This window comes from Vitis vinifera, chromosome 10 (assembly GCF_030704535.1).
Source record: "Vitis vinifera cultivar Pinot Noir 40024 chromosome 10, ASM3070453v1".
Lineage (NCBI taxonomy): Eukaryota > Viridiplantae > Streptophyta > Magnoliopsida > Vitales > Vitaceae > Vitis > Vitis vinifera.
Window position 1 is genome coordinate 20,081,046 of NC_081814.1, and position 18,600 is coordinate 20,099,645.

An 18,600-nucleotide genomic window follows, 5' to 3' on the forward strand; every position below is an offset into this window, starting at 1 on the left:
TGGAAGACTCAAATAGGATGTTTCAGTATTCACTTCCCCAATAGGTAAGTTTTGTAATTACTGATTTCAAGCTTAATACCTGAAGCTTATTTGCACGTATTAATTGAGATTAATACAGTTTTATTACAAACACCCTGCCATGTTGGGTCTGCACTTAAAAGTCATAATCAGCCTCGAGATGCTAAGCACGTTGCCTTTTCACTCATCATTTACCAAATGATTCCTTGGTTTTTACAAAGTATACGTACCAAAATTCTCGCGGAGAGATTTGTGTAATTTCTTGAATTCTAAGACAGGAAATGGGGATTTCCCGGGAAATCATGACAAATTATGTGTACAGATTCCTCGTGAATTTGCTGGGACTTTAGTTTTCTAAGACATGAACCTGGATATGGCATTGCAGCTGTTCTTGGAAACTTACTGAATGCTTGTTCAGCTATGAGTTCTCCACTAGAAGGAGTCTTTATGGAATTGATGGAATTAATTATTCAAGTTCTCTTCGAATAAGAGTTTATAACTGTAACAAAGTTGGATGATGCTTCTTGGGATTTTATAAAACCTGAAATTTTTGCATCTGTAGAAGCTACTGTTCCTTGACTCCAATACTGCAGCAACAATGGACTCAGCAAAAGTACTGCTCATTATTGTTGACCATCATTTTATCTATGTTAAAGGAGAAAGGGCAGGCTGCCCATTTTTCCTGGCATCTTTCCACCTACAGGTGTACACATATGCATGGTCACCTTCTGCATGCCGAGTCACAGTCTCAACTGAGCCAGAAGCTACACTTGATGCTCTGTTCATGAATGGGGCAATCATGAAGGTTGGAGTTGCTACAGATTCTTCTTACCAGGGAAAGGGTCTTACTGTTTTTATCTTTTGGGCCACCAAATTTGAATCAACATAATGGCAGTGTCATTGGCTTAATGGTGAGAAAATCAAATCTTGTTGCTCCTTTAGCTCAGTTTGCTTTTGGACTGGGAATAGAGCCTTGCATTGATGGAATAAGGGCATCAGTACTTTTGGACAAGTTCTGTCAACTTTTAGGAGGAACAAAATCAAAGAGATTTTGGGAAAAATGAAAAAGAAAATGAAGGTAGACAACAAACCCTAGGGCATATATACTCTATTATTTCTTTTCTATATAAAATTATTATTTTTCAATTTCTTTTTTCGCTAGGCAAATTAGCTTAAGATTAAACAAGATTTAATGTGTTAAATTTGTTAACAACTCTATTAATTTTTAAAAATAATTTAAAACTTAAAATAATAAACTCGTTAATACCATAAAATTTTTAATATAATAAAATATCTTTTTTCTTACATATAATAAAATAGTATATTTTCTACTAAAAATAATAATTTATGATTTTATTATAATATTATTGTTTATGTTTTACTAAAAACTATATATTTTTAATTTATTTTTAATTACAAAATTATTTTTATTTTCAATAAGACTTCAATTAAATTTAATTAATTAATATTATATAAATTGAATTTAAAATGTTTTTACAAAATCAAAATATATATTTTTTAAAAATAATAATAATAATAATAATAATTTATCTGAACAAGTCTTTTTGTTCTTTTATTTTTAAAATCCTTTTATAATAATAAATGATCAAATATCCTTAATTTTATAAAACATTAAAAAACTTTTTTTTTTTTATTCTTTAACATTAAAAAAGTTTCTAAAAAAACATAAGAAATCATGATCAAATAAAAAATTTTAAAAATTAATTAAAGCACTTAATTGACTTGTATTAAAAATGAATATTAAAATTGTTTTTATATTATAGAAATTTTTATTTCACTACAATAAAAAAATTGTTTCATAATTTAAAAAAAAATTATTTATCTTTAACTTATATATAATTGTGAAATTAATTTTTATTTTTTAATAAGACTTAACTTGAATTTTATTTCATATTATTATAAATTAATTTTATAAAATAAAAATAATATATTGTTTTTAAAAACAATACAAATTCTTTCATTCAAACGAACTTCTTGTTTTTTGTATTAAAACATCATGTCAAACACTCTAGTTTTTTAAAAATTCTAAAAAACTATTTTTAAAAACACCAAGAACAAGCCCTATATTTTTGCAATTATTCTGATGCTTGGATGAGATAAGGATGAATACGTGTGTAATGGCCAAGGCATGCATAGAAGGGCATTTCTTTCATGCTGCAATTTTGATCTCCATGCATGGGATCCAAAAGACTCCAGAAGGTTAGAGGCACGTGCATTCTGGATGGCTATCACACATGCGCTCCGGGTGAGATGGAGACATGCATTTGGCATGACGATGAGACTTTTGAGAAGGATCCATTTTCTTCCGGGACATGACATCATGATGGTTTCGAGAAGAGTCTCATGTGAGGGAGCATCACCATAGGCCATGCAAGGAAGTTATTGCCAATCACATTTTTGAACTGCCAGGCATTTAGGAGGCCGTTTTTGGGGAAGTCTCCGGAACAGGAATCTTTTTGTTGAGGGATGCACACCACACCGGGAATGGCGTAACAACTGTAGTTCCAGAGACTTTTGAGGTTGAAAAAATAGAGACTTCATTACCGACGAAGAAGCTCTTTTTGGCATTCTTGGAAATGAGACTTCGTCGCCAACATAGAGATTTTGGGCATTTTTTGGAGTAGGAGAGTTCATCACCGACAGAGGGAGTCACTTTTTGGGTGTTTTATGGAGGAGCGCAAATTCTCATTGAAAAAGGCAAGTTCATAGCTGCCGGAGTAGTTCACCATCGTTGAAGCTTGTGGTTCGTTTCATCACTGTCGGAGTAGTTCGCCACCGTTGAAGCTCGCTGGTTCGTTTATAGAGAGTCATCACCGCCATTAGAGTTCATTATCATCAGAGAGCAATATTCCCCATTGCAATCCACCGATAGTGAGAAAGGATCATCAGACACCCATATTTGGAGCTTCAGGATCTTCATATTCGAGGATAGAATCGCCATTTTCCTTGGGATATCCATTTTTCTGAGGGAACAAGAGATCACACTTGCATCATTATTCTTTTCTGGTTTCCGCGAACATCACAGGAGATTTTTCTACCATTTCAAATCAGTGCTCACCATTCTTCACCCTCATCTTGTCTGCAAGAGATCGCCATTCTTGTTATCCTTTTTTCCTGCACTCTTTTTAACTTTTCTTTTTTTCGTTTGGTTGCCGAGAAAATCTATATTTTCCTGTCCTTAAGTTTCTAGGAAACCACAAACTTGAAAGTATATTCTCGCCTTTCAAATGGGTGTTTCCAAGATTCCTGCTCTTTTTTTTTTTTTCTTTTTCTTTCCCTTCCTTTGATTTCTCAGCAACAAAAAAGATCATATTTGGAAATTGTTCCGCAACTAGGATCGCTAACCCAGTAGGTCATTAACGAAAACTGTTTAGTTAAGAGGAAGAATTTTTGTCATGATTTCCCCGGAACCCTAATTTCTGTTTGGTTGCGCAGAAAAAACAGGGAAAGACTCTATTTATTTCAGTTTCAAACAATCGCCTATCCTTGGATTTGCTATTTCAGCTTGGAGTGTTTCTAGAGAGAGAGCTAAGAGGGAGGAGATTGGAGGTTTATGGTGATCAGGTCTGATGAAACAACTGTTTTGACTAATCATTCCACTATTTAGATTTCTTGATTATCTGGTTTGCTTGTCTAACTGTTTCAACCTGTTGATGATGCTCGATTCTTTGTTTCTCGACGTTACTCCGCTGGGCCATGCACTTTGTTTCCTTTCCGAATATAAAATTTTGAATGGAAATTTTGAGGAAATTAGGGTTTCCCATGATGAGATTGGATCTATAATTGTTGGAACCCATGGTCAAATTCTTGAATTACTATTTCGGGATACCCTAATTCCCTGTTTTTGGTATAAAGATAAAGATTTCAGTTCAGTTTCAAGGCAAAGCTCTACATTTAATCTCTGTTTTGATCTTCTTTAGCTATGGATGCCGACGAGCATGGTAACAAACGGGTGTTTCAACGACTTGGAGCTTTGAATTATAGTGAAAAACAACAAAAGGTTTGTTACCATTGGAGGGCGGGCAGGCAGGTGCAACAAGTTCCCCTATCCGTACCTACCCAGAGAATTACCAGGTCCTCCTCCCCAACAACACCAACCATTCATAAGCAATGGATCATTGTCCAAATGGCCAAATCAAGGAGTACATGACGATCACAGCTTTTCTGGTGCATGAAGAAGTCCTAAGTTTAATCCTACGTGGGGGCCGGTTCACGACGGTGGTGCAGGCAATAGAGCTCAAGGTAGTGGCGCGGGCAATAGAGTATTTAAGAAGATTGAGAAGCTTTGTAATTATTGGCTTCAAGGAAATTGTAGTTATGGGGATAAGTGCAAGTTTTTGCATTCTTGGAGTGTTGGTGATTGTTTCTCTGAGTTTGACATAGCTTGAAGTGCATCAGAAGGTAATAAATTTGTTTGAATTTTGGTTACATTTGGAGTTCTTGTGCATTTGAATGGATGGGTTGATTTATGTTTATTGGAGTTCCGCAACTAGGATCGCTAACCCAGTAGGTCATTAATGGAAGCTGTTTAGTTAAGAGGAAGAATTTTTGTCACGATTTCCCTGGAACCCTAATTTCTGTTTGGTTGCCCAGAAAAAAAAAACAAGGAAAGACAGAAATTGACTGCCTGAACTTTGGATGTTGCTTTTGCTTCGTAGGGTATTAGATCATTAGAAGATACTAAAAAATAAAGAGTAAAAAACAAAATGGTGGCTATCAAGGTACATATTAGCTCTTATTCTTATCTAACTCCTTTTCTTTTCCTTTGTTTTGAATTGTGATCAAACTTTTCGTCTCCATAAATGTAGGGAAAATTGAATGCAGCTTCAAGTCAGGTTGCAGGAGATCAAAAAAATCTAAAGAGTGGTACATTTTACATTGTTTCTATAATGAGAAATTTTATATTCTCATGTATTATTAATTGGATGCTTAATTTAGTTTATAAAAATTATTAGTTTGATTGTTTTGTTGATACAATGCTTAGTCTAGTTTCTTTTAAAAATCATTAGTTTGGTTAATCTTTTGATCTCATGTTTAGTTTACTTTTCAAAAAATCATTAGTTTGGTTGGTTTGTTGATGTTGTGCTTGGTATAATTCTTTTAAGAACCATTAGTTTGGTTACTCTATTAATCTCATACATAGTTTAGTTTTTAAACATTATTTGTTTTACTAAGTTTAGTTTCTTTTAAAAATCATTAGTTCAATTAGTCCGTTGATCTCATATTTAGTTTAATTTTTAAATATTATTAGTATGGTATATTTATTGATACTATGCTTCGTTTAATTTCTTTTAAAAATCATTAGTTTAGTTGTCCTTTTGATCTTATGCTTAGTTTAGTTTTGAAAAATTATAAGTTTTGTTGCTTTGTTGATATAATGCACAATTTCATTTTCTTTAAAACATATTAGTTTAGTTATTATGTTGATCTCATGTTTTGTTTAGTTTTTAAAAATTATTAGTTTGGTTGCTTTGTTGATATCATGGTTTGTTCAATTTTTTTTTTAAAATAATTAGTTTAGTTATTTAGTTAATCTCATTTTTAGTTTTGGTTTTAAAAATTATTAGTTTGGTTGCTTTGCTGATATTATGCTTAGTTTAGTTTCATTAATGTGAAATTAGTTTAGTTATTCAATTAATCTAATATTTAGTTTCGTTTTGAAAAATTATTAGTTTGGTTACTCTGTCAATTTGTTTGGTTTAATTATCCTAAAAATCATTGGTTAGATTATTTGTTTAATCTCGTGCATAGTTTAGTTTTACTTTATTAGTTTGGTTGCTTTGTGGATATCACCTTTAGTTTAGTTTCTATTAAAAATCATTAGTTGGGTTATTCCGTTGATCTCATGTTTAGTTTAGTTTTTGAAAATTATTAGTTTGGTTGCTTTGTTGATATTTTGCTTAGTTTAATTCTATTATTAGTTGATCTCATATTTAGTTTAGTTTCTAAAAAAATTATTAGTTTGGTTGTTTTGTTCATATTATGTTTTGTTTAGTTTCTTTTAAAAATTGATTTAGAAGCAATCTATAGGTGAAAAAATCGAGCGTGGGGCAACGTGCGGTGACAAGCAGGGAGAGCACAAAAAATCACCGATTGTTTGAATTTTAAAAAAAAAATTATGTATATTGATATTTTTTTAATTATTCATTTTTAATTTATCTTTTATTTTAAATTTATATTATCATTTTATTTTTAACTACTTTTCATATTTATCTCATTAATCCTATTTTAAAAAATTATTATCACTTCACTTTTAATTTTTTATTTATTCTTTTAATTTTATATTTTAAAAATATAATTTTACTAAAAAATTGCTACAATATAAAAAATTAATGAAGTTTGAATATTTTAAAAATTAAAATTAATTTGATAAGATAAATTATTAATAATTTTAATTATTTAAAAAAATTAATGTTAATAAAAAAAGTTGTCAGCACATATTTATAATAAAATTTTAGAAATTAAATCTCAAATAAAATATTTTATAGAAATCAATTTAAATTTTTGTTTAAAATGTAATAAAACATGTTTTAATTTTTAAAATAAATGAATATAAATATATTAAAGGAATTTAAGCTAATTTTTTTAATAAAAATTTGATAAATATTATCTATAATCGTATTTATGTTAATTACACTTACAAAAGAACTTTAATATGTGTATTTTTACTTATTTTATCATTTTTTTTTAAGTTTTCTAAATATTTTCATGAATTTTGAACTATTTCTCTTCTATCAATATTTTTGTCAAAATATTCATCGATATTTATCCGATATATTCAATATATCCGTAAAATCCAAGTACCGATATATCCGTGTTTACCGATATTTTAAACCTTGGTTATGCTTGGTATAATTCTTTTAAAAATCATTAGTTTGATTACTTAATTAATCTCACACTTAGTTTAGTTTTTAAACATTATTAGTTTGCTTACTTTCATGATATTATACTAAGTTTAGTTTCTTTTAAAAAGTCAGTTATCTCATGTTTAGTTTAGTTTTGAAAAATTATTACTTTGGTTTCTTTGTTGATATTATGCTTACTTTTGTTTTTGTTTTCTTTTTTTTGGAAAAAAAAAAAAACCATTAGTTTGGTTGTTTTGTTCATATTATGATTTGTTTAGTTTCTTTTAAGATTATTAGTTTGGTTATTCCTTTCATCTTATACTTAGTTTAGTTTATAAAAATTATTAGTTTGGTTGCTTTGTTGATATTATACTTAGCTTAGTTTCTTTTAAAAATCATTAGTTATGTGGTTATTCCATTAATCCCATGTTTAGTTTAGTTTGTAAAAAATTATTAATTTGGGTGCTTTGTTGATATTGTGCTTAGTTTAGTTTATTTTAAAAATGATTAGCATGGTTATTTTTTTTTAATCTCATGCTTAATTTAGTTTTGAAAAATTATTAGTTTGGTTATTTTGTTGATCTCATGTTTAGTCTAGTTTTTAAAAATTATTAGTATGGTTGGTTCATTGATATTATGCTTAGTTTAGTTTCCTTTAAAAATCATTATGTTTTGTTTAGTTTTTCAGTTTATCTCATATTTAGTTGAGGTTTAAAAAATTATTAGTTTTCTCATCATTGGGATAATATCCTAGGTCCTATATAAGTTTATTCTTTGTTTATTTTGCTTTCCCGTCATTGGGACGCCATCGTAGGTTCTAATATAAGTAAATGTTAGTTCATTTCGTTTCTCATCAATAGGACTGCATCCTAGATTGAATATAAGTTTCTTCTCTCTTCATTTGGTTTCTCATCATTTAGACACCATCCTAGGTTCTATGTAAGTTTCTTCTTTGTTACTATTGTTTTTCATCATTGGGACAACATCATAGGTTGTACCTCAGTTTATTCTGTGTTTATTTCGTTTCTCATCATTCGGAGGCAAAGCTAGGTTCTATCTAAACATAATCTTGTGTTCCATTGGTTTCTCATCATTGGGACACAATCCTAGGTTGTTTCTAAATTTAATCGTTTGTTCCTTTGTTTCTTGTCAATGGAGCACCATTCCAAGATTCTAACATAGTTTATTCTTTATTCATGTGGTTTCTCATTATTGAGACAACATCCTAGGTTGTATCTAAGTTTCGTATTTGTTTCTTTTGCTTTTTATCATTGCAGCACCATTAATTTCTATTTCGTTTTATTCTTTGTTCATTTTGTGTCTGATAAGTGGAATGTTATCCTAGGTTCTATTTAAGCTTAATTGTTTGTTCCATTGGTTTCTCATCATTGGGACACCATCCTAAGTTCTTTATTAGTTTATTCTATCTTCATTTGGTTTCTAATTATTGGGACGCCATCCTAGGTTCTATATGTGCTTAATCATTTGGTTTCTAATTATTGGGAACAACTTAGGTTCTTTCTCAATTTATTCTTTGTTTGTTTGGTTTCATATCACTGGGAAGACATCCTAGGTTTTGTATAAGTTTAATCGTTTGTTCATTTGGTTTCTCATCATTGTGACACCCTCGCTTCTATTTAGGTTTCTTCTTTGTTCCTTTGGTTTCTCATCATTAGGACACCATCCTCTATTCTATCTTAGTTTATTATTTCTTTGTTTGGTTTTTCATCATTGGGGCATCATCCTTGGTTCTATCTACATTAATCATTTGTTTCTTTAGTTACTGAATATTAGGACACCATCATTGGTTTGATTTTACTTTGATGCTTATTCCTTTGGTTTCTCATCCTTAGGACAATATCCTGGGTTCTATATAATGTTATTATTATTTTTTATTTACTTTCACATTATTGGGATGCCATCTTAAGTTCTATCTAAAGCTTAAACGTTGGTTCCTTTTGTTCTCATCAATAGGACTACATCCTAGGGTGAATTGAAGTTTCTTCTTTGTTCCTTTGGTTACTAATCATTGGGAAACCATCTCAGATTCTATCTAAATTTCTTCTTTGTTACTTTTTTTTCTCCTCATTGAGACACCATCATATATTTTTATCACATGTTATTCTTTGTTCATTTCGTTTCTCATCATTGGGATGCAAAACTAGGTTTTATATAAAGATAATTGTTTGTTCCTTTGGTTTCTCATCATTGGGAAGCCATCACAGGTTGTTTCAAAACTTAATCATTTGTTCCTTTGGTTTCTCGTCATTGGGACACCATCCTATATTCTAACTCAGTTTATTTTTTGTCAATTTGGTTTCTCATCATTGGAACACCATTCTAGGTTGTATCCAAGTTTCTTCTTTATTACTTTTGTTTTTTATCATTAGGACACCATTCTAGTTTCTATATCAGTTTAATCTTTGTTCATTTGGTTTCTGATCAATGGAATGCTATCCTAGGTTCTTTCTAAGCTTAATCATTTGTTCCTTCATTTTCTCATCATTGGGACACCATCCTAGGCTCTTTCTCAATTTATTCTTTGTTCATCTGGTTTTTAATTATTGGGACGTCATCCTAAGTTCTATCTAAGTTTGCTTTTTGTTAGTTTTGTTTCTCATCATTGGGACACCATTCTACTTTCTAATTATCCTTAATCGTTTGTTCCTTTACTTTCTCAACATTGGGACACGATCATAGGTTTGATTTAAGTTTGATGTTTGTTCCTTTGGTTTCTCATCATTGGGACACTATCCTAGGTTATATCATGTATTCTTTGTTTATTTGTTTTCCTATGATTCCATTCTTGGTTCTATCTTATAGCTTAAACGTTAGTTCCTTTTGTTACTCATCAATAGGATTGCATCTTAGGCTGAATCTAAGTTTCTTTTTTCTTCCTTTTTGTTTCTCATCAATGGGATTGGTTCCCAGATTCTATCTAAGTTTCTTCTTTGTTACTTTATTTTCTCATCATTGGGACACCATCATAGGTTTTGTTTATTCTTTGTTCATTTTGTTTATCATCAGTGGGATGCGTAACTAGGTTCTATATAAACATAATCGTTTGTTCCTTTGATTTCTCAATATTGGGTGGTTCTTTCTAAAGTTAATCAATTTGTCCTTTGGTTTCTCATCATTGGGACACCATCTTAGGTTCTATCTCAATTTATTTTTTGTTTATTTGGGTTCTTAACATTGGGTACTATCCTAAGTTGTATCTAAGTTTCTTATTTGTTACTTTCGATTCTCATAAGTGGGACACCATTCTAGTTTCTGTTTCTGTTTATTCTTTGTTCATTTGGTTTCTGATCAGTGGAACGCTATCCTAGGTTTTATTTCAGCTTAATTGTTTTTTCCTTTGGTTTGTCATCGTTGGGACTCCATCCTAGGTTCTTTCTACACTTAATCATATGCTCTTTTTTTTTTTCTTGTCATTTAGGACACCATCATAGGTTATATCTCGATTTATTCTTTGCTCATTTGGTTTTTCATCATTGGGACACCATCCTAAGATGTATCTATGTTTCTTCTTTATTACATTTGTTTCTCATCATTGGGAAACCATTCTAGTTTCTATCTCAGTTTATTCTATGTTCATTCTCAATTTAATATTTGTTTCATTTGATTTCTAATTATTCGGATGTCATTCTAGGTTCTAAGTATCTTTTCTATTATGTTTGTTTCTAATTATTGGGACATCGTCCTAAGTTTTTTCTTTTTTCATTTGGTTTCATATATCATTGGAAAGATGATAGGTTCAATATAAGCTTAATATTTTGTCTATTTGGTTTCTCATCATTGCGACACCCTCCTAGGTTCTATCTAGGTTTCCTCGTATTTCTTCTTGTTTCTCATCATTAGGACACCATCCTATGTTCTATGTTAGTTTATTCTTTGTTTATTTCATTTCTCATCATTGGAACGTCATCCTAGGTTTTATCCATGTTTCTTCTTTTTTCCTTTAGTTTCTCATCTTCGCTACACTATCCTACGTTTTATCTCCGTTTTCTCTTTATCTTTAAGATGGATTCTTATGAGTGGTGCGCTTTATTAATACTTCTTATCTTTAAAGGGAGAAATTTCTTATCGTTTTAGTGGCGAACTTATGTTGTTAACTTACCGTTTTATTTCCTGAAAATGGTATCACCTCCAAAGGATGAGTGGTTTTTAATAATCTCCAAGACCTCTATGATCTTTTTGCCCGAATCTCTAACCTTCAAAGGGTTATAAGGTAAGTATTTAGAGGCAAAAGCCATGAGGATTTTGGTATCTAAGGGTTTCCAAATTAGAGTTGAATTTAAATTCATTTCTAAACTGAACAGGACTTTTCTTGCCAATTAAGAGAACTAAAACCACTTGAGTTGGATTAACCGCTTAAACACTTTTTAGATGTACGTTTGATTGCACAACAACTCTTGAATTTTGATGGAGAGAAAGCCAATATGTAAAAAGATTTCTATGTTCAAATAAAAATTAGAACAAAATTCCCAACACAAAAACAAGAGTCAATATCGAACAAGGTTATCGAAGAATTCGACTCTGTACGAATTTAACTCATAATCACTATCACTATTAGAATCATTCATGGATACAACAAAAGCTAACATGTCATTGGGATTGTACCTTGCATCTTCAAAAGTTATAGAAGCACTGTCCTATCTAAATTTAATAGTTTGTTCCTTTGGTTTCTCATCGTTTGGCAACCATCCAAGGTTTTATGGAAGTTTATTCTTTCTCCCTTTGGTTTCTCATCTTTGGGAAGAATTCGTAGGTTCTATCTCAGGTCATTCACTGTTTCCTTTGGTTTGTCATCATTGGGACGCCCCGTAGAACCTATCTATGTTTAATTATTTGTTTCTTTAATGTCTCATAGTTTGGGCACCATCCTAGGTTCTATTTAAGTTTATTCTTCAATCCTTCTATTTCTATTATTGGAACGCGATCTAGGTTTTATCTAAGTTCATTTGTTTGTTGCATTCGTTTTTCATCATTGGGACAACTTTTTAGGTTCTATCTAAAGCTTATTCCTTTTTTCAATTTGTAACTAATCATTGGGACATGATCCTTTGGTTTCTTATCGTTTGGACAACATCTAGGTTTTATGGAAGTTTATTCTTTCTCCCTTTGGTTTCTCATCTTTGGGACGACATTGTAGCTTCTTTCTAAGGTCATTCATTCTTTCCTTGGGTTTGTCATCATTGGGACGCCCCCTAGGCCCTATCTAAGCTTAATTTTTTGTTTCTTTAATTTCTCATCATTTGGACACCATCTTAGGTTCTATCTATGTTTATTCTTCATCTCTTTTGTTTCTTATCGTTGGAACACCATCTAGGTTTAATCTAAGTTCATTTTTTTGTTCCACTCGTTTTTCATCATTGGGACAGCTTTCTAGGTTCTATCTAAGCCATTCCTTTTTCCCATTGGTAACTAATCATTGGGACATGATCTTTTCGTTTCTCATTCTTTGGAAACCATCTAGGTTTTATGGAAGTTTATTCTTTCTCCATTTGGTTTCTTATCTTTGGGACGAGATCGTACGTTCTTTGTAAGGTCATTCATTCTTTACTTTGGTTTGTCATCATTAGGATGCGCCCTAGGCCCTATGTAAGCTTTATTGTTTTTTCGTTTAATTTCTCATCGTTTAGACCATGTCTTAGGTTCTATCTATGTTTATTCTTCATCCCTTTTGTTTCCTATCATTGGAACGTGATCTAGGTATTATCTAAGTTCATTTGTTTGTTCCACTCATTTTTCATAAATGGGACAGCATTCTGGGTTCTATCTAAGGTCATTCCTTTTTTCCATTTGTAACTACTCGTTGGGACTTTTGCCTTTGGTTTCTCATTGTTTGGACACCATCTAGGTTTGACGGATGTTTATTCTTTCTCCATTTGGTTTCTCATTTTTTGAAGACATCGTATGTTCTTTCTAAGGTGATTCATTCTTTAGTCTGGTTTGTCATCATTGGGACGCCCCCTAGGCCCTATCTAAGCTCAATTATTTGTTACTTTAATTTCTCATCGTTTGGACAACATCCTAGGTTCTATCTATGTTTATTCTTCATCCCTTTTCTTTCCTATGATTGGAACACCATTTAGGTTTTATCTAAGTTCATTATTTTTTTTCCACTCGTTTTTCATCACTAGGACAGCATTCCAGGTTCTATCGAAGGTCATTCCTTTTTTCCATTTGTAACTAATCATTGGGACATGATCGTTTGGTTTCTCATGGTTTGGACACCATCTAGGTTTTATGGAAGTTTATTCTCTCCCTTTGGTTTCTCATCTTTGGGATGACCTCATAGGTTCTTTCTCTCATTTAGTCTTTGGGACTTTTGCCTTTGGTTTCTCATCGTTTGGACACCATCTAGGTTTGATGGAAGTTTATTTTTCTCCATTTGGTTTCTCATTTTGGGACGACATCGTAGGTTCTTTCTAAGGTGATTCATTCTTTACTTTGGTTTGTCATCATTGGGCCGCCCCCTAGGCCCTATGTAGGCTTAATTGTTTGTTGCTTTAATTTCTCATTGTTTACACACCATCCTATGTTCTATCTATGTTTATTCTTCATCCCTTTTGTTTCCTATCATTGGAACGCGTTCTAGGTTTTATCTAAGTTCATTTGTTTGTTCCACTCGTTTTTCATCATTAGGATAACTTTCTAGGTTCTATATATGCTCATTCCATTTTTCCATTTTTCCATTTGTAACTAATCATTGGGACACGAACCTTTTCTTTCTCACTGTTTGGACACCATCTAGGTTTGGTGGAAGTTTATTCTTTCTCCCTTTGGTTTCTCATCTTTGGGACGACATCGTAGCTTCTTTGTAAGGTCATTCATTCTTTCCTTTTGGTTTCTCATCATTGGACGTCCCGTAGGCCCTATCAAAGCTTAATTTTTTGTTCCTTTAATTTCTCATTCATTCATTCTTTCCTTTAATTTTTTGTTCCTTTATTCTTCATCCCTTTTGGTTCCTATTATTGGCACATGATCTAAGGTTTTATCTAAGTTCGTTTGTTAGTTCCTCTCGTTTCTCATTAGTGGGCAACATTCTAGGTTCTATCTAAGGTCATTCCTTTTTTCCATTTGTAACTAATCATTGGGACATGAACATTTGGTTTCTCATTGTTTGGACATAATCTAGGTTTAATGGAAGTTTATTCTTTCTCCCTTTGGTTTCTCATCTTTGGGATGACATTGTAGGTTCTATCTCATGTGATTCATTCTTTCCTTTGGTTTGTCATCATTAGGACACACCGTAGGCTTTATCTAAGCTTAATTATTTGTTTCTTTAATTTCTCATCGTTTGGACACCATCCTCGGTTCTATGTTTATTCTTCATCCCTTTTGTTTCCTATGATTGGAACACGATCTAGGTTTTATCCAAGTTCATTGGTTTGTTCCACTCGTTTTTCATCACTGGGACAGCTTTCTAGGTTCTATCTAGGCTCATTCCCTTTTTCTATTTGTAACTAATCATTGGGACATGATCCTTTGGTTTATAATTGTTTGGAAACTATCCAGGTTTTATGGAAGTTTATTCTTTCTCCATTTGGTTTCTCATCTTTGGGATGACATCGTAGGCTCTATTTAAGGTCATTCATTCTTTCCTTTGGTTTGTCATCATTAGGACGCCCCATAGACCCTATGGAAGTTTAGACGCAATCAAGGTTTGCTCGAAGTTTATTCTTTCTCCCTTTGGTTTCTCATCTTTCTGACGACATCGTAGGTTCTAAGGTCATTGATGCTTTCCTTTAGTTTGTCTTCATTGGCACGCCTCCTAGGCCCTATCTAAGCTTAATTATTTGTTCCTTTAACTTCTCATCGTTTAGACACTATCCTGGGTTCTATCTATGTTTATTCTTCATCTCTTTTGTTTCCTATCGTTGGATTGCGATCTAGGTTTTATCTAAGTTCATTTGTTTGTTCCACTTGTTTTTCATCTTTGGGACAACTTTCTAGGTTGTATCTAAGCTCATTCCTTTTTTCCATTTGTACTAATCATTGGGACATGATCCTTTGGATTCTCATCGTTTGGACACCATCTAGGTTTTTTGGAAGTTTATTCCTTGTCCCTGTGGTTTCTCATCTTTGGGACGACATCATAGCTTCTTTCTAAGGTCATTCATTTTTACCTTCAGTTTGTCATCATTGGGATGCCCCTTAGGCCCTATCTAAGCTTAATTGTTTGTTCCTTTAATTTCTCATCGTTTGGACACCATCCTAGGTTCTGTCTATGTTTAGTCTTTGTCCCTTTAGTTTCCTATGATTGGAACACCATCTAGGTTTAATCCATGTTCATTTGTCTTTTCCACTCGGTTTTCATCATTGGGATAGCTTTCTAGGTTCTATTATGCTGATTCCTTTTTTCCATTTGTAACTAATCACTGGGACTCGATCCATTGGTTTCTCACCGTTTCGACACCATCTAGGTTTGATGGAAGTTTATTCTTTCTCCCTTTGGTTTCTCATCTTTGCGACGACTTTGTAGCTTCTTTCTATGGTCATTCATTCTTCAATTTGGTTTTTCATTATTGGGACGCCCCGTAGGCCCTATCTAAGCTTAATTGTATGTTCCTTTAATTTCTCATCGTTTAGACACCATCCTAGGTTTTGTCTATGTTTATTCTTCATCCCTTTCGTTTCCTATTATTGGAATGGCATCTAGGTTATATCTAAGTTCATTTGTTTGTTCCACTTGTTTTCAATCGTTTGGACTGCTTTTTAGGTTCTATCTAAGCTCATTCCTTTTTTCCATTTGTAACTAATCATTTGGACATGAAGCTTTGGTTTCTCATTGTAACACCTAGTACTAATGAATTAAATAGGCAATAATGATTATTTTAGTACTTAACTTTAAGCTTGCTTAATTAGATGTTAAAACTATTTAGTGCTAATCATATTTAATTATGAATTAAACTTTGATTATGGTTAAGTGGGATTAGTTAATGACCTAAGCATGCTTATTAGGTTCTTAGGGACTAATTAGGGTTATGAAAACCTAAAGGACTAATGGGCAATTATGGGTTTTATTTTTGATAACTTGAAGGACTAAAGTGCAAAATTTGGAAATTGGAGTTAGTGGAATGCCACCTCCTACTTGGGTGATTGGTGGCAGCCATGTGGGCGGCCACCTCATGCTTGGGTGCTTGGAGACCCCTTTATAAGGGGGCTGCAGCTCGTTTTGCACCATTTCACCTGCAGCAACTTGGGTTAGAGAGAGAAAGTGTAGATTTGAGGTAAGCAAGTTGTTTAATTTTGTAATTTTCGTTTATTTTGGTTCCTAATGGTATGTTGAATAGAATTAACGGTTAAAATTGTGTAAAAGTTGAGTATAATTAGCTATAAACCTGTTTTAGTTAAAAATCACAATTAATTAAAGATTAAAGTATTTTAAGTTAAGTATTTTATTAATGGTAAGATCAGCATAAATCTTTGTTTAATTTGGTTTGATTGAAAAATAGATTAGTAAACATGTGATGAATTGGGTTATTTGGACACTTGGGATTTGTTAATAGGTTAGGCTTTAAGAAAATCAAAAGAATTAGTGTTTGGTAATTAATTAGGGAAATTAATATGCATTGTAAATATTGTTTAATTCAATTCAAATTTGATCTGAAAACATGTAGGATATAGATTAGAGAATGTGAGAATTAAAAATTTGCAACAATAAACTATATAAATTTTCATGGTTAGGAAACCTAAATTATGTTGTTTCATTTCAGTTCCTCGTAATAGGCAAAGATCGCCTACTTAGAAGAAACACAAAAAGGAAGTCGGTGTAAGGTAGGGAATTTTATGCTATTCTATGGTGTATCTGATTTCTTTTCTTGAATTATTTGTTGGAATTTTATGTTATTTCTATGATTTCATAAAATCTTTTAAAGTGTCATTGCATCTCGGTTTATTGCATTGAAATGTTACCATGATGTTGGAACGTATATTGGTATGAAGATTCGTGGTTTTGTGTTGTCGAAATGGTTTATGGTGTGATTGCATTGCAAGAAGGATATGGAATTATCACAGATCATATTCAGAGAATTTATTGGTGGCGAAGTGCTTATGTGATGCTACAGGCCTTATCATTTGATATATTGTTTATGTGGGACCGTGGGTCCTTGGGTGAAAGTCCCTAAAGCCCTCGAGGAAGACACTCCGATGTGGGTGTATGGGGTTGGTCCTGCCCTTGGGTATGAGTCCCAAAAGACACGGGGTATGACTTGCCCTTGGGTGATGTCCCAGAATAGTCATTATTATATTGATCGAGTATCTTGTGGAGCATTGATATCTACTGTGTAGATTATTGGGAGTCAGCAAATTATCAGTTGTGAAAGGATGGATGGGGAAAAGCAATGATGAAACCAACAAACACATGCATACATGTTTGGCATGATTACACATTTGTTAATGGTTATGAAATGTTCATCATGCATGTTATTAAACGTTTAATTCAAGGTTTTACCTAGGATGGTTATAAACTTTCCTACTGAGTTGTGAACTCTACCTATTCCTTCCACCCATAGATGCAGGTCAGAAGACCTATGCAGGAAAGAATGCTTGAGCAATGCTTTACTGTGATTGGATGTTGTTTGCTCATATTGAAAGTCTTTTGAGGCCATGCCTTTTGTATCAAGACTACACCTTTTGTTGGAATGATGTAATGTATATATTTGTTAGATACACTTGTAGTATGGGCTACCCATAGTAAACAATGGGGTTTGGTATATGTAAATTAATGTTGTACAAGTTTCTTTTGTGAAACAAAACATATTTTGTTAACTTAATAGTCACAATGTTTAATACAGGATGTACTCTTTATAACAGGTTTTCCATCCTCTTTTTTAACAAATTCAAGTAGGAACTCAACATTTAAATTTTTGAGAGCACTTATACTATATTTGAGTATCAATTCTTTAGTTGAAGAATAAATAATAATCATAAGAAAAAAAAAAAAAAATTGGGGTGTGACAGTATGAGTCCCAAAAGACATGGGGTATGACTTGCCCTTGGGTGATGTTCCAGAATAGTCATTATTATATTGACCGAGTATCTTGTGGAGCATTGATATCTGCTGTGTACATTGTTGGGAGTCAGCAATTTATCAGTTGTGAAAGGATGGATGGGGAAAAGCAATGATGAAACCAACAAACACATGCATACATGTTTGACATGATTACACATTTGATAATGGTTATGAAATTTTTATCATGCATGTTATTAAACGTTTGATTCAAGGTTTTTAAGGGTATACCTAGGATGGTTATAAACTTTCCTACTGAGTTGTGAACTCACCCTATCCCTTCCACCTCTAGATGCAGGTCAGAAGACCTATGTAGGAAAGAATGCTTGAGCAATGCTTTACTGTGATTGGATGCTGTTTGCTCATATGGAAAGTCTTTTGAGGCCATGCCTTTTGTATCAAGACTAAACCTTTTGTTGGAATGATGTAATGTATATATTTGTTAGATACACTTGTAGTATGGGCTACCCGTAGTAAACAATGGGGTTTGGTATATGTAAATTAATGTTGTACAAGTTTCTTTTGTGAAACAAAACATATTTTGTTAACTTAATAGTCACAATGTTTAATACAGGATGTAATCTTTATAACAGGTTTTCCATATCCTCTTTTTGAACAAATTCAAGTACGAACTCAACATTTCAATTTTGAGAGCACTTATACTGTATTTGAGTATCAATTGTTTAGTTGAAGAAT

At 32.3% G+C, this 18,600-nt stretch overlaps 1 long non-coding RNA gene across 4 annotated transcripts; it reads left to right on the forward strand.

Moving 5' to 3' along the window:
• Nucleotides 1-1,999: 1,999 nt before the first annotated feature.
• On the forward strand, nt 2,000-17,705 carry LOC132254541 (uncharacterized). Of its 4 annotated transcripts, none has more exons than XR_009466832.1 (3): nt 2,000-4,905; nt 15,934-16,670; nt 17,408-17,705. It is a non-coding gene; the product is annotated as an uncharacterized LOC132254541 (long non-coding RNA). The 4 variants fall into 4 exon arrangements; XR_009466834.1 differs by having other exon boundaries at nt 16,610-16,670; XR_009466831.1 differs by having other exon boundaries at nt 16,610-17,705.
• The last annotated feature ends 895 nt before the right edge of the window (nt 17,706-18,600 follow it).